The sequence below is a fragment of the Saccopteryx leptura genome, chromosome 5, assembly GCF_036850995.1.
Source record: "Saccopteryx leptura isolate mSacLep1 chromosome 5, mSacLep1_pri_phased_curated, whole genome shotgun sequence".
Taxonomy (NCBI): Eukaryota; Metazoa; Chordata; class Mammalia; order Chiroptera; family Emballonuridae; genus Saccopteryx; species Saccopteryx leptura.
In genome coordinates this window covers 208,380,466-208,396,690 of record NC_089507.1, presented here as the reverse complement: position 1 = coordinate 208,396,690, position 16,225 = coordinate 208,380,466, and positions in this window count along the sequence as shown.

The following is a 16,225-nucleotide window of genomic DNA, read 5'->3' as shown; positions in this document are numbered from 1 at the left end:
GTGATCCCATCCAACTGGCCTCCCATCTTTCCTTCCCCTCTCTCTGGATGCTCTTCAAAGGCCCTACGGGTCCAGCTTCCCACCATGGCGCTCATCACAGCGTGGAGAGTAAGCTCCTGGGTCCAGGGGAAGTGGGTGGCACCTTCCCACGGCTGGGACCTGCTGCTGACACAGGGGATAATGCTCTTTGGCTGTGCCGGAACCCAGGCTCATTTCAGCCAGGAGCTGCTGCGGTCACTCAATCTCCTTCTTCTCTTTCTTCTTTTAAAAATGAATTATACAAGCCTACTTTGTCATTGTGGGGGAAAAAAATGCAACAATGTAGTTTTAACATCTATGTCTGGAGCTACAGCTTGCTTTTTATTTTTACTCAGCAACTTCTGTGTCGATACATCCAGATCTGCTCCTCTCTTTTTAACTAATGCATGGCAATTCATCCAATGGAGGCTCTGTAGTTTTTTACCCTGTCTTGTATTTATGGACATTTAAGCTATTCCCAATCTTTCACGATCGCAAACAATGCGGCAACAAATAGCTCTCTACGCACTTCTTCTTGTATGTGTGCAAGCATTTCTCTGGAATAGATGGCAAGAATGAAACCGCTGGATTGACAGATGAACACATTTGTAATGTTAATACCATCAAATGAGCCTTCAAGAAGATTGTCCCTATTTAATTCCCCCATCAGAAATATACGAAGGTCACCTATTTCCCCCGCAGCCACACAATAGGTTTTACCAGGGTACCCGTGTTTTGCTATCTATTCTGTGCCTGTCTATTCTATGACCAGTGCCGGGAGAGCAAGGCACAGGGCCTGGCTTCTGTCCTCCCCTCCAAGGAATCGCCAGCTCTCTCGTTGCCACGGGAGAGGCGATGTGAAGATGATGTATCCACCAGGCAGGTAGATCCCCAGCATATGAGCCTTCGGTTCTGTGGGCGGGGGTGGGGGGTGGGGGAGAGGACAGAGTCAGCTGTTAAGACTGCAGAGCAGAGGCTTTGAAGGCTGAGCAGAAATTTGTCAAACAGAGAAGTGCAGAAAGAACCTGGGGGTGGGCCCAGCCCCCCCAAAAAAAGGCAGGGAGCAGAGGCATGATCGCAGACTCTCGGGGAGCTATTTCAGAGAGGTGCCCCAGAGCAGAGAGCTGCAGGCTTCGGCGGGAGCCAACACTTGCAGAGCCTTGAATGCCATGCCGAAGGGTCAGGCCCTTTTGTCTTGAGAGCTAGAAGATCATCTCCACATAGGCAGGTATCTTTTTGGGGGGCCCACTGTCAGGCACATAGTAGGTGCTCGGTAAATTTCTGTAGACACAGAAAGGAGCATCCCAAAGGTATGTAGATGCCTCTCGTGGAGACAAGGTGCAGTCAGTGCCGGGGACTGAGGGCCTGGCTCCGTTCTGGAAGCTGGAAATACGGCACGGAGAAGCCAGGCTCAGGAACCCAGTCCTGAGCCTCAGCCCCCGCCCTGCCTTGTGCCAGGTCCCTCCCTTTCCCCTCTGCCCGTTAGAGATTGCTTTTGGTTTCTGTGTTGACAACCCCCGTTTCTGTGTTTGGAGCGGCTGTTCAGTGCCATTTCCTGATTTAATATCAGAGCAGCCCGGAGCAAGGATGCACAGTTAGCAGTTTTTGCTCCAAGTATTTTTCAAGTTCCCTTTTGATGTAAGGGTTGGGTTTGCAGCTTCCCTGATGTTGCCGAGCAGGGAGGGAGAGATGGTGGGGGTGGGGGAGAAGCCTGGAGCTGGAGGTGGGAGGAGAGGAGAGGACCCAGAGAAGATCCATCCAGTCCAGCTGGGCTGAGACTCCAAGCTCCTTTCTGGAAAGGGGATGATGGAGGGCTCAGCAGACATGGGGGGTCCAGGGAGCAGGGGGCAGAGCAGGGGACAGACTATGGCCTGCTGGCAGGTGTGGCCTCTGTGAAGCAAAGCTGCTGTCACTCTTCTGTGTGGGGATGAAGATTTTCACATCTATGCATATATGTCTCTGTCATTAAAAAAAAAAACAAAAACCAAAAGGACTAAAAAGCTTAAGTAAGCTAATGTGATGCAATTCAAAATACCATAAAATGAAAACAAAATTGGTTCAGAGAAAAATTTAAGATAGATACAGATTCCAGGGGTCCTCAGGTATTCTAACCGAGCATCTACTGTGCATGAGGCCATCGTGCTGGGAACAGACAGAGGAGCTCATATCCTTAGGGTGGAAATAGATGGTTTCACTACATTGTGGTCCATGCAGTGATGGGGGCATGCATGGGGGCTGTGCACACACGCTCACACTCACACAGACACACACGTGCGTGCACACACACCCAAAGACAGGACTTGGGGGAAGCCTGGAGTCTTGGAAGCCCCCATCCTCCTGTCGATAATCAGCCCCTGTGTGGGCTACTATCAGGTGTCATTCATACCTCCACTGCTCTCTGTGTTCCTGTGGGTCTTCTAAGAAGCCAGTGCCAGAATCGGGTTAAACAAACATACAGGAGGTTGATCAGGGAAATGGCTGTGAAGGATAGAGGAGGAGGGGCAGGAGCGCGAACCTTTAGACCAGTGGTTCCCAACCATTTTGGGGCCACAGACCGGTTTAATGTCAGAAAATATTTTCATGGACGCCTTTAGGGTGGGACGGATAAATGTATCACGTGACCGAGACAAGCGTCAAGAGTGAGTCTTAGACGGATGTAACAGAGGGAATCTGGTCATTTTTAAAAAATAAAACATCGTTCAGGCTTAAATATAAATAAAGCGGAAATAATGTAAGTTATTTATTCTTTCTCTGTGGACCGGTACCAAATGGCCCACGGACTGGTACTGGTCCGCGGCCGGGGTGTTGGGGACCACTGCTTTAGACCACAGCACAAGTCTGATCACTACAGAGGAGAGGACGCAGGAAGGGGCGGGACTGAACACCGGCTACCGCGCTGTCCTAGGTAAGTTTCAAGCAGGCTCATGGGACGTCGTCCCTGAGCCAGTCACCTGTTGGGAGCCCCACATCTTGGAGGACTAGGCCAGCACTAGCACCACCCTCCGAACCCCGTGATCAGTCCGGGCTGAGAGCAGCTGGGAGATAATGCAGCCTCAGCTGGAGCGCACTGCAGCAGCAGGAGGGGTGGCTGCTGAGCTGCCAGTCATCTCTGCCCTGCCTCCTCCCCACCCCCCAGCAATCTCTCCTGGAGACTTACTCAGTGCATTTCCATGGTCACCACGCCCTCCTTCTTCTGCCCTGTCATGGCGGACTTCCACACGGAGCCAAATTAACAGCAGTAAGCTCCTTACTGAGTGCTCTCTCCATGTGAGGCGCCGTGCCCCATTTAGCTTACGCCACCTCACTGAGCCCTCCAATATAATCTTACGAGCTAAGAGCCATTGTTATCATCCCTATTTCACAGACAGTGAGGTTGAGGCTCCAATGACTAAGTCACTCACCAGAGGCCACAGCTAGCAAGTGGCAAAGAAGTTAAAACCTGTTTGACTCTAATCACTGCACTAGACCGCTTTGGCCAGGAGGCGACTTGGAACAGGTAAGTGGGAGACTCATTTCTCTCTTTGCACCCATCTCTCCTGCTGCTGATCCCTGTGATTAATGGCACAGGCTTCAAGAAGGCCCCTTGCATCTCCTCAGGGCTGATGCCAGCCCATTCCAGGCTGACTTTAGGGAACCAAGAACTTGCCAGCCAGGTCCAAACAGAAAGCTCCCCTGAAGTAGGTAGTCTCCAGCAGCCTCATATCTGTCTTTTTCTCAGGCATCACCTCCTCCGGGAAGCTGATTCATGTTTCCGTAGTGCCTTATACTGACCTCCATCAGTGCATTTATCACACTGTGCCCAAAAATGTCTGTTATATTTGTTTCCACCACTAAACTGGGCCCCTCCTGGCCCTAAACCAGGTCTGAGTCAGGTTGGGGTCCCTAGCACCCAGCACAGGGGGCCTGGCACTGAAGGGGTGGCAATACATAAAAGGGGCACTCGAACAAATGAAGGCTGGTCCAGGGCATCAGGAAGATTCCCTTGGTGAGCCTGGCTCCCTTGTGAAAATCGTAGCTTTGGATTTCAGAAACACAACCTGCACTCCCCAGCCTGGCCACCAGGGGCCTCATGAACCCCCAGGCAGTGTTAGCACTGGGCTTCTCACCTCTGAGCCAATCAGTGCCTCCCACCCCAGCCCAGGCCCCTCTGCTGGGGCCAGGCCCAGGCTTTCCAAGGCCTCTGCATCTGCTCAGCTGCCAGAGGCCGGTGGGTAGCCCCAGCCAAGGAGGAGAGTTATTTTTATTTATTTCTTCTTAATCATGAACTTAATTTAGCTGCTAATCAGGTTACCATGGTGACTTGCACGGGATTTATAGCAGTTTCCTAAAGTGCCTTTTTCACACTCTTTGGGTAAATGAATGCAATCTGGGTGATGAGCGAAGCACATAAATATTGAGTGCCCTAGAAAAAGGTCAGGTGCCTCAGTGGTGTACTTGCCTTTGACCCCGCCTGATGTGCTTAAGAAAGACCCACAAAGCTGGGCAGACCCCATGTTCCTCTCTTCTTCCCTCTCTCTGAAGCCTTCAGTGGCTCCCTATTGCCAGGCAGGTCAAGTCTGCGATTTTGACACCGCTTTCAAGGCCTGTTCTTCCAGCCTCACCTCCCCTGAGCTCCACTTTTCTGTTCCCCTGTGCTGTTGTTCCCAGCATGCTCATGCCTTTGCCAGGGCTGTGCCAGGGCTGGAAGTCAGGGTGCCCCCAGAGATCTCTCGAAGGGTTAACATCTCTCTCCTGGATCTCAGGAGTGACGGTGTCCAGCTTGTTTTGGGGTCACATCCCCTCCTAGTGTGGCGTTTGAGAATACTTGGCACAGTCTCATTGGCCCCACCACCACTGTGGCAGGGCAAAGAGAAGCATGCCAGCCAGCTCAGGAGAGCAGGGCAGGGAGGCAGGGAGGCAGGAGGCAGAGGAAGTGAGGAGTCAGCATTTTGACAGCTGTCTGTATTTTACAGTCTGGAAGGCTCACCTAGTGCTCCATCTCAGTGGTTGTGGGGGACACAGTTCATCTCCCCTCACCCCATGGGCTCAGGAGGCACTCGAGCCTTAGGCCAGCTAGAAGCCCCCCTCCGCTGCCTCCCAGAAGGGACACTGTCTCCATGCTAGAGGCCACAGTTTCCAGGTTTCCCCTGAGGACCTTGGGGTGGGCTGCCAATCAGTCCCAGGATCAGCCACAGTCCATTAGCGAGTGCCCAGGGCCCAAGGCGCCAATGGAGCCACCAGTGTCGGCGCCAGATCCTGCTCAGGGAACCCAAAGCCACCTTCAATTATTGTCTTGGCCTTTGTAATCAGACGAACTGGACCCACAGGCTGTGGGCTGACTCACTCGACGCAGAAAGCCCCCTAGCCACCAGCCCTGACCCCCGAGCTCACTGGTCACCACTCTGTGAACCTCCCCCTTCGCAGAAGGAACAGCTTGGCCCATACCGCAGCCCACGAGGCTGTGAGCTCAATGAGTGAGCTCAAGGCCCCTCTGTGAGCCTGACTTCCATTATTTAGATGGGGCTATTATCATAGCAAATAGGCTGGCATCACTTCTAGCCCTTGAACTTGAAGTCAGAAGAGCTGGGTTCAAATCCTGGCTCTGCACCTTTATTTGCTTTAAGATGGAGGACAAGGGAAGCAAAGGACAGGCTCACAGGATGCCCTTGGGAGGGGGAGGTTAGCAGGCCTAGACTAAATAGTGATGGAGCAGGGAATGTCTATGATAAGCCAGGTAAGTCCTAAAAGGCTCCCGTGACTTTGGCGGGCATGTTAGTCCAATTTCATCCCCTAGGAGTTCTTCCCAAAGTGAACATGACTCAGGAGGTCTGGGGGTGGTGGGTAGAGGGGTAGTCCCCTCTACCTGATCACGGGAGGACCTGCGGATGTAGACACAAAAGCCCAAGTCTTCAGAGAATCTGAAATTCTAATCTTAGCTTAGTGGTAACTTTACTGTGTGATCTTGGTCAAGTCATCCGACCTCTCTGGGCTTTCAAAGTGTTTTTCTGGGAAGATCAAATCCCACCCAATAAGATTCGGATCTTATACCTCCAGACTCATCTCCAGTATGTGAGTTCGTCAAGCTTACACTGGTGCATCTCACAGCAGTAAAAGGCAGAAATCATGACTTTGTAAAGCTCAAAGAACAAACCCTCTCTGGCCACTGGGGGCTGCCTTACTCCACCCTCACACTCACCTTAGCTCAGGAACTGACAGGTGCCCATTCCCCGCAATGACTCGACAAGTATCTAGCATGGAGAAAAGCCGGGGACTTCCCATTGACTTGGTGTGTGATACACAGCATTATGTTGAAGAACACAGGCTCTAGAGTCCTTGGGCAAGTCGAAACTAGCTGTGCAGTCCTTGGGCAAGTTGCCTAGCCACTCTGTGTCTCTTCTCCCCACATGTATAATGGGGCTAATAGCACACATACCTGGTAGGATTGCCTGGAAGATTAAGTGAGCTAATCTACAGTAAGCACTTAGTGTTGTGTGTTGACAGCTACGTATCAAACATTTCCCCCACAGGTCAGTTCTCAAAGCTGCTACTATTAGGCCCTGGCCAGGTGGCTCAGTGGATAAAGCATAGTCCCAGCCCACTGAGGTCATGGGTTCAATCCCCTGTCAGGGCACATACAAGAAGCAACCAATGAGTGCACAACTAAATAGACCAACTAAGTGGAACAACAAGCTTCTCTCCTGTTTCCTCCCTCTCTCTCTCTCTCTCTCTCTCTCTCTCTCTCTCTCTCCTTCTCTCTTCTTCCCTTTCTCTCTCAAATCTAAAAAAAAAAAAAAAAGTTGTTTTTAAAGCTGCTATTATTAGCCGCATCAACGGTCAAGGAAACTGAGATGCAGAGAAATGAAATCTCTGATCTGGGCCCGGTGCTTTAAATCAGTGCATTTTGCCATCAGACCCCACTGTTCGATAAGATCAATGTTCTCTCAACTGACTTGTTTTGCAAAACAAGTTCTTACAGCAATGGAACTAGAGGAGGGAGTAGGGAGTTCACTAAGAAGGGCAGGGTAAACCGCTGATCAATCTTAACATCGTCAGAGGAGAGACGACTGGATGTGAGGACATGATGCACCCCGGCGTGCACACCCCCATCCGCAAAGGCTTCCAGCCAGAAACCGAATGTGACGTTGATCAGGCCTTCGGATCTAACTGCCCACTTCCAGGAAACACAGGGGACAGAGGGACATGTTAGATGACACCACTAGGAGGCAATCAGCCAGAACGGTCAACAGTCTGCCGGAGAAATGACCCAGATTCATCAAGAAACAAACGGCGTTTGAAAAAGAAAGAACTGACATTTTCAAATGTGGGGAGAAGAAGGGGGGAGACTGTTATCATAAATTAAAAGAAACTTAAGAGACATATCAACCAACAGTGATGTTTGTGGCCTAATCTGAACAATCTAAATGTAAAAAAAAAAAGGAAAAAGTTATTGAGACAATCAAAAATATTTAAACATCAACCAAATATTAAATATTAAAGAAATGGGACTCTTTTTTTTTTTTTTTTTGGTTGGGTGTGATCATTGTATTGTGGTTATGTGTTAACATTTTTAAAGTTCTTATCTATTAGCAATATCCCTTAAAATATTTATGCATGAAATGAGATGATGTCTGGGATTTATTTTAAATACTCCAATAAGGGTATGGGGTAAGGTGGGCATAAGGATTTATTGTAATTCTCTCTAATTTTAAGTATGTTTTGAAATTTTCATAATAAAACGTCTAAAAGAAAACAAAGGGCAAAGAATGGAGTCAGATCCCTCTGTAGGAAGATTGACAAGTAGCGGTTTCAGAAACATTCATTGTGAGTGAGGTTTGGTCCCATGGAGGCAAGAGGGACTAGGAAGACCTCCAATCCCTTGGCTATCAAAAAGTGGCATGTCCCTTGCCCATTCTCAGGCTGCCTGAGGGAAAACAAGTTTGTGCACACCACCCAGGAATTCATTAATTCATTCACTCACTTATTCATTCACTCACTCACTCTAAAATTTGTCCGTCCATCCATCCATCCATCCATTCATTTGCTCAATTAACACACTTATTTGCTGAAAGCCTCCGGTGTGCCAGACGCCAATCAAAGGTGGCCACCTTCATCCTGGTGGTGCTGAGAGTCAGGAGTAAGGAAGGGATTCAACTTGTTAAAAGGTAGGTTGACAGATATATATCCTCACAAACCATGACAAGTCTGAAGAACGAAGTGGACTGAGTGCCCTTAGGGAGCTTAACCTGTGGGGACATGACCTGATGTGGGAAGAAGGAGGGTCAGGGAAAGGCTCTGTGTAACATTTGAGCTGAGACCTGCATGATGAGGAGATGGCCAGGGGAAGAGCCCATGGAAGGGCATCCAGGCTCCAAGAACAGCAAGAGCAAATGTCCTGGGGCAGGGAGGATCCTCCCGGGACCAGAGGGGTTGTCAGGAAGGGTAAGTCCAGGAGGCTTGCTAGAGAAAACTGAAGAAGCAAGAAGATTCCATAAGATGAGGGCACTAATGAGCTAGAGATTGTCAGGGGTGCTAACTGCTGCTCTTGAACCAAAGAAAACCTTTCCCGCCATAAACAGAACTCATCCTGTAGAGACGTGGGCTTTGGGCCAGCTGACAAATGCTCCTGCAAGTTACCAAGACAAGTGCTGGGAAAGTTTGTGTACGTGTTGTCTAGCGAAAAACACTCTCCTTACTTAGAGAATGCTCCTCTGGAGCAGGGTGGAGAGGAAGGGAGGGAGGAGGGAGCCCGCCCCGGGGCAGAGAGGAGGCAACTACAAAGGGAATCCAGGAATCGCTGAGTAAGGAAGACTCCCAATGAGAGGCTTTAAAACCCATGTTGAAAAGCAGGCTTGTGCCCCGCTCATCCCCACCCTCCTTCAGCCAGCCCCGCCGGGGGAAGGAAGTGCCAGCCAACCATGAGGATGGTGGCCCAGTGATTTATGGCCCCGAGACAAAGGCTCCTGAGGAACGGCCCTGTGAAACTCAGACGTGTTGTTGGAACAATTAGAGCCCATCCATCAGCACGGTGTCCGGAAAACAGGCCCGGGGCCGGGCTGCCATGGGCTGAGCTCCAGCTCCTCACCTGCGAACGGGCACCAAGCCCCATTTCTCAGACGAGGACCATGGAGTGCCCAAAGGTGACTTGCTCAAGGCCACCAGCCAGGAACATCAAGCTCAGGTCCCTTGGAATTTGATTGAAGCCCATACTCTTTAATTTTGTCTTATCTTCCGTCTCCCTGGCAGTTCCTGTAGTGGGGGGTGGGCTACAGTTTTTGAAGACTAGGGCTACTATTGCCCATTCAAAAAAGAGTGGGCCCCCCAGCTCCCAATTCACCCTAAAAAAACCAAGCAGGAGCACCCAAAGCCAACAGCAGTCTCTTCTCCTGCAGAAGCAGGCGCCCCCTCCTCCTCTGGAGCTGTGATTCTATGGGGATCTCGTAGTGGTCATGAGTCAGAGTCCCCTGCCACCAAACCACCTATAGTTTTCTGGGCCCCCGTGAGAGAGACAAAGGAGCAGTTCCTGTGAGCCAGCGCCAGCACCTCCATCCACGTGGGGACCACGGTGTCTGACCGGCTCTGTGATCCTAGCCCAGGACCTGGACCAGAGACGGCACACAGCCAAGGTTTGCTGAATTAAAGGCGGGACCTTCGGCACTGGGCATGTTGCAACAAACCCGACTTGAGACAGAAAAAAAAAGAAAAAAGGATGGTTTATAAAATGAGCCAGAGATGGGGAAATACTTAGAGTATCAGGTTCATTGTAAAAAAAAAAAAAAAAAAAAAAAGCAGAAGACAAAACCACAGAACAAACAAACAAAGGCCACATAAATCCAGTGTGATTTTAATCCTGCAAATTAACACGCATAACAAAAAACCTCGGATGAAAATGTAAACCCAAATATTAACAGTCACATCTCACGGTGCAGATGGCTTATATGTGATTTTATTTGCTTCTTCAATTCCCCCCCCCCAAAAAAAATGTATTGAAGGAACATGTGCAATTTCCCAAATAATAAGGAAAGGCTGTAACCAATTTTGTTTAGTAACATAGTTTTGAATAGGAAAGCTTAGGGCACTGCCTGTCTGTCTGTCTGCACCCAGAGCCAGCTCCTAGGGACCAGACACGGCTTCGCCACAACCTGTGAGCTCAAGCAGAACTCCCAGGGTCCGCAGGACCCACCCGCGCCATGGCACCTGCCCAGGACCCCAGGATGGAGAGTGTGGATGCCAGGCCCAACGGCCATCTGCCAAACCCTCACCACGACCAGGTACATTTCCATGACCCTTTTCCCCATAAGCAAGTCAGTAAATCAAAGCACATCTCGTACGCAAGGTGGGTCCTTTCTGGTAAAACACAAAAAAACTTAATCTTTGGTCTAGAAGCGGTAGATTGCGGCAGCAAGCCAGCAGCCAAAACCATTAATCTTTGCCGCGTTCCCCAACTGGCCCGAGTAGTAAAGAAGATAATACCCCAGCAGAATCAGTGACCCACTACAAATTGGTCCTGAAAGGTCCACCAGCATAAATAGACTTTTGCTGATCCAACACTTGTTAGGAACCCCAACAAAGAGACTATTGGCTCATCTGATGAGCCGCTCGCAATGGGCCCTTGCAATGGCTGGTGATGGATGACCACCCTCCCTTGGAGGGGAAGATGCAGCTCCTGGTATGGGGCCCTTTCTCATCTTAAATTTGTCCTCAATAAATCACAGGTGCAGAGGAGCCAGCATCAGTTTCATTACACCTACATGCTCCAGTATCAATCACGCCAGCATGGCGGCCTGTCTGGGCGCAGTTCATTTCAAGTGGCTTTTTCTGTTTGGATTCCGTTTCCACCGCAATGCACGCCTCTCAGGGGCTGGGGTCCCGGAGGGCGGGAGGCAGGAAGTTTCTCTCGGAAGGCCTAGGCGTCCTTGGCCTCAGCAACTATCCCCTCCTCCTTTTCCAGTAGCTACTCCCCAGACGAGAGCCATTCTGAGCTCTGTGCCCAGCCGCTGTGCCAAGACTTAGACTCAGAAAGACTTGCATCCAGGTGTTGGCACTGACATTTTGCAGATGTGAAGCAGGTCCCCTGACTTTGCTGAGAGGTTCAGTTTCCTCATCTGGGGAATGGGGCTAATAAGACCTACCTGCCGAGACTGAACACAGGAATATGTGTTTAAAAAGCCTAGCACGGTGCTGGGGACGAAGGGGACCCTCGACTGATATTAGTCCCCGCCTGTGCTCCTTCCTGGCTGGGGATGCCCAGTCATCCAGGGATGGCAGGCTTGTGCTTTCCTTTGGTGCCCAGGCCCATTAGCAACTAGAAACCCCCTGGTTCCTATTCCTTGGGGCCACCTGCCTGGACCATTTACAGTGCCAGCAAAGGTAGATCAATTACAGCTTAGAATTTATGAAGACGCTGCCACAGCTCGTTTTTCTGTCTTGTTCCTTTCATGGTAAGCAGTTAAAATACACTAAACGTAAGGACACCAGAGAGCTCTCAGACCTCTTCCTAATGCACATAATCAAATACTGCAATGTCATTAAATGCATGTATAAGGCTCATCATACAAGCTGTGAACTTCTTTTTAAATGGATCCTAAGTGAGAATAAATGGTTTCTTTTCAGGCCGGCCCTAAGCCAGTCTGCCTAGAGCCACCAGGGGCAGGACCGACACACCTATCCCGGCCTGCCCTCAGCCCCCTCCGGAGGGCACAGCCCAGCTGCCTCTGCACCAACTCCGAGTCCGTGGGGCAGGGCTCGCAAGGCCCAGTGGCAGTCCTGTAACTCATTAACCAAATGAGCAGCTCTCTGAGCCACAGAGAGCAGAGTGCAGAGGCCCCTGCTCCTGAGCTAGTCAGGAATGTCAGACAGAACAAGCTTTTCAAAAAGACACTTCCTTTCACTCTAAACCTACAAGAGAGCTGGAGTGATGGGGCCACTTGTTTGCAGAGGAGCTGGGGAGGGGGAGCAAAGGAGAGGCAGGGAGAAGAAGGAGGAAGAGAGTCAAGGGTGAGGCAGAAGGTGCGGAAAGCAGGTAGAGAAAGACAGGGCAACGAAACAGGCTGCCCCGCCCTGCCGCCCCCAGCACACGGACTCGCGTCAGCACTGCGTGCCAGCTCCGAGTCTGGAGGGAGATTCTCCGGGAGCAAATAAATACATTTGCAGTGCTTCTCCAAGAACAGAACAGCGATGATGACGGTGATATTGAGCGCTGACTGTGTGCCCAAGTCTTGTGTTTCGTTCCTTTACATTACAAGCACAACCTCACTTACTTCTCCTAATGAACCCTCTCAGGGAGCTTTGGCATTCCATTGATCTCGAACCAGATGCTTTCTTTTTTCCCCCATTGTAACACCTCTAAAACTGCGATGCTTTTTTACAATCCCTGTCAGCCTGACAGCAGTCTTGATGTCATTGTCATATCTGGGGACACACATCCAAACATGCAGAACAGGTATCCGGGGCCTAAGATCCCGAGGGAGAGAGAGGCGTGGTCTCTAAAGAAATGCTATCACGAAGGTTTGTGATGTTTCAGAAGGTGTGATCTGTACAGAAACATGGACACCAACAATCCCGAATCAATCTCTGAATGCGAACAAGTTTTAGGAACGCTTTAAACTAATTATTTCACTTCAATTTTCCTTTTTATGGATCTACAAAGGCCTTATGATATATATAGATATATGTTTGTATGTATATATAGAGAGAGATATATATAATGTAAATGCCCAAGAATTCTATCCATAAGTATAAAATTAAAATTTTAAGGGATAAGAAAGTCTTATAATTTAATTTGCTTATAATTCCATTTTTCTCAGCATGACATAAAATACTGGTGCAATATACAATCATTGGCTTCTTGGACTAAGTGAGATATAGTACTGTCCCATCTTACAGATGAGCAAACTGAGAATTTGGCTCCATCGTTACTTGCTTGAAGCCACACAGAAAGTCAAAACCCCCAGAACTTCCTGACTCCAGAGCCTATGTCCTCAGCCGATATTACTATTCTCCTCAAACATCTCCAGAACCAGATCAACATGGGTTTCAAATGGCAACTCTGCCCCTTTACTGGCTTTGGGACCCAGAAGAGTGACTTCTAGTCTCTGAGCCATAGAGCAAAGAAACTAAGAAGCCTGCTTCTCAAAGTGGTACGGGAGAAAATCCTTATGTGCAAAAGGTTCGGCACAGTGCACTGTCCCAGGAAAGGGCCCAGGAGGTGGGGGGTTGAAAGAGGGTCTGCAATGAGGTCCATGGCACTTTGAAGAGCACCCCCGTAGCCTGGGCACAACTGACCAAAGACTTGGGCAACAGCACCCGAAGCCCAGATCGAGGACTGGAATGGTGGGTACCAATAAGAGTTGCTTTTAGCCCTGTCTCAGGACAAGCTAGTCTGTACAGACTTCTAGATGCCCACCAGATGCTTAGCAATTCCATCCTACTAACAAAACCATAGCCACATCATTAACAGACTTCTGTCACTGTTACTGTTTATGCTTTTTGAGTGCCCACACTGTGCCAGCCTGTTCTAAGGCCCTTGCACACATTTTACCTTTGCAAATAACCCCATCAGTGGGTAGGTTACAGACAACAGGGGGGTGCAGAAGGTTGAAGACATGCAGTGGTGCTTGTTGGTATCCCAGAGATACCTACAAGCTTGTAAGGAGCAATACACCCAGTGTCTTAAATTATCTTGGTGCTGGAGTGTGGTGGGGGGGGGGGGGTGTCCAGCGATTCAGGTCTGAGATTCAAGTTAAGAAGTTCACTTTTCAACATCATAAAAGATGCAGGCTCCCCCCATCCCCGATTACAAGGAAAACGTGTTCACTATAGAAAACCTAAAAAAGACTTGACCACAAAAAGATGAGACCACACAGGTTCCCATTACGCAGAGAGCCCACCCTGGTTCACAGTCTGCATTTCCTCCCGTGCTTATTTCTACCCATATTTTACACGATTAAGGTTATACGTGCGATTTTTATACACTGCTTTATTTTTGTCTCCGCGTTGGCATTTCCCCACGTCTTTAGAAACTCTTTGACATCATTTTAGTTGTTCGCAATGTTTCATTGACTGAGTGGGCCATAAATACTTAACCATTCCTCTCATGTGGGACACTTAGCCAGTTTCCAAGGCTCTGTCTAGTGCAGATGTGTGCCTCAAGCTTTGCCTACATTTTTATTTGCCCGGACTAAATTATTAACAATAGCATTACTGGGTCAAACGACTTGTACATTTTTAAGACTCTTGCTAGAGATTTGCTAAATAGCAATTCACATTTGACAATGTCTGTTTCAACCCATCCTTGCCAGCATTGAATATTAACATTTTTTTAAAGTCTCTGTTAATTTGATAAGTGAATTTTTTTCTCTGTTCTGTACAAACATATTGGCTTTATTAGTAAGCATGAACTTTTTCCTTAACTCTATTACCTGATGAAATCTGTGCATTTGTGGGGTCACTGCCGAGCAGTTAAGAATACATGCAGCTCAAGATGCCTGGTTTTGAGGCCCAGGTCGATTGGCTCAGTGGTAGAGTGTAAGCCTGGCCTGCAGGAGTCCCAGGTTTGATTCCCGGCCAGGGCACACAGGAGAAGTGCCCATCTGCTTCTCCCCCCCCCCCCTCCTTCCTCTCTGTCTCTCTCTTCCCCTCCCGCAGCCAAGGCTCCATTGGAGCAAAGTTTGCCCAGGCGCTGAGGATGGCTCTGTGGCCTCTGCCTCAGGTGCTAGAATGGCTCTGGTTGCGACAGAGTGACGCCCTAGATGGGCAGAGCATCACCCCCTGGTGGGGATGCGGGGTGGATCCCGGTCAGGCGCATGCGGGAGTCTGTCTGCCTCCCTGTTTCTGGCTTCAGAAAAATACAAAAAAAAAAAAGATGCCTGGTTTTGAATCCTGACTCCCTGCTAACAATCTGTATGATGTGGGGCTATTTAATGTTTCAAAGCTTTACTTTTCTCCTTTTAATATGGATGAGCATATTAACACCTACCCAATGGTGGAATTCAAATAATTTAACAACCGGTTCTCTGCTCTAATGACCATCTGAAGTATAAAAAAATGATATACTGAAAGGTAGTTTATTATTTCATGCATTTAATACTTAAATAAGAACAATAAAAGAGGTACACAAAACTAGATTATAAGAAAGAATTTCAAAATATTAATAAAAATATTAAATAATACCTGACCAAAAGAACAATAAAACTGTTATTTAAGATATTTCCATATTGTTTCTTGATTGGCATCCTCACTTGCAATTTTTTTTCCCCTATGGATGAAATGAACATGACTATAGATGCTTAGAATACGCCGCTGCGCAAATAAACATTTAAAAAGAGTAAGGAATGTAAATTTGTGATTTCCACATTGGGCGGCTGCCCAGGCGCCCACCTTAGAGAGAACCCTGATTACAAGTGCCGTTTTAACAAGCGGTTCACTGAACTCAACAAACAATTAGGTATCAGTTCTGCCGAACCAGTGCCAACCGGCTGAACCCCACCACTGTACCTACCTACCTCACAGGGTCTTTGTGAAAAATGAATGAGAGAGAGATCCCACGTAAATTACATGTGATACAGAGCACACGTTCAATAAAGACCAGCTACCTGAATTCCTCCTTTTGTAAATGCAGTTTTCTCTTAGAATCTGAATAGCTTACCAGTTTTCTTTTTTGCCATGAAGAACATTAGCCCACTGTCACACGTGTTGCCAACATTTTAAAATTATTTTACTGCAACCCACATCTCGGAAAGCTGCTGGGAGCGGTTGATTTTTATGAAGCAAAGGTGTAGAGATCGGAAGTGATGTACCTGAGAAGACATGACGTCAGCGTACAGTGCTCCATTCCTAACGATAGGGAAGGTGGGAATGGATGGGGCTTATTGTGCCCACAGAACAGAGCCGGAGCTGGGGCTCACAGAGAACACCCTCGCAGCCCCAAAGCGCTGCTGCCTGGGCACCGCCCCTGGCACTCCATGTCCTGGAAGGAAACCGCGGAGCTTCCGGGAGCCCAAGCTTTCTCAGTTCTGAAGATGCCCTCCCATTCCCAAGAATATTTTGGTTAAAAGCAAAAGCGAAAAAACAAAATCTCTTCCTCTGGGGTCTCCGACGGTACACCTCACTTCTGGGCCCTCGGTATTTTTCTATCAGCCAGGGTTCGGAGGAGTGAGAAAGCCTCCGTTTTCATTTTTTATGTCTATTAAAAATAAACATGCTGAGAAGCTGCCTTTTAGTCTCTTTATCA